The sequence below is a fragment of the Papaver somniferum genome, chromosome 3 (genome assembly GCF_003573695.1).
Source record: "Papaver somniferum cultivar HN1 chromosome 3, ASM357369v1, whole genome shotgun sequence".
Taxonomy (NCBI): Eukaryota; Viridiplantae; Streptophyta; class Magnoliopsida; order Ranunculales; family Papaveraceae; genus Papaver; species Papaver somniferum.
The window spans coordinates 211,108,897-211,109,853 of NC_039360.1; positions in this window are offsets into that span (position 1 = coordinate 211,108,897).

Here is a 957-nt window from a genome sequence, read left to right on the forward strand (position 1 = left end):
AATTACAAGTGTTTATGGGTTCTCGCATGTTTCTCACAGAGAAGAAGATATTACTATTTGTTTGGATCCTAGTAAAACAAATAAGTTTACAAAGTGAGGTGCTTATTGCGCTCTCTTACGACCAACAACACTCGAGCAGGCTTGTCTGGATGAAGGGGTTTCCCAAAGAGGTATCAATCCTAGGATGCAAATGCATAGAGACTTCACTGCAACACTTGATATCTTAAGTGCAAGAGAAATTCCAAAGTCGAATAGAATTTATAATTTCTGTGATATAAAGGAGGAGGCGGAACATGCTCTTATCACCACGAGTACTCACGAAGAATGTAAGATTTTTTTTTATGCGAGGCTTCAAATCAAAATGGTATTTATCAAATACCAAAACTTCGTAACATGGAAGATGAATAAATTTTATGGATATAACAAGAAATTATAGAAAATCCTTTTTTACGCGATTATCTGGACGTTATGAAACGAAAAGAAAAGTGTGTTTTTTATGGCAGAGGACGTACTAGTGAAGTAATATCTTTCGTAATAATTTTCATAATGATTTGTGGTTGTTGAATCCTTCTGAAATATCTAAACGAATCATGTTTTATTGATTGAATAATTTTTTTCCGTATACTATATTTTTTATTTTATTTTTTGAAATTACTGACTTCTCAATAACAACAAAATGGTGATTTTTTCACTTTTCAAAACACTTAAAACACAAAATCATAACCATGAGGACTCATGAATTAAACATCTGTTTGTCTTCCCACAACATTGGAACCAAGTCCCATGTCCTTATACCAAATTAGGAAACTAGGGTTTATAATTTTTCTCACAAGTACACATAATAAGCAAGTATTAACACACATTTGCGGATGAATGTGAAGCCACAGCCACGTAAGCAAAATAACTCAAGGAAGAAGAAATAGAATTCTTGGCTAGACTGTCTATGTAGGCAAAAAA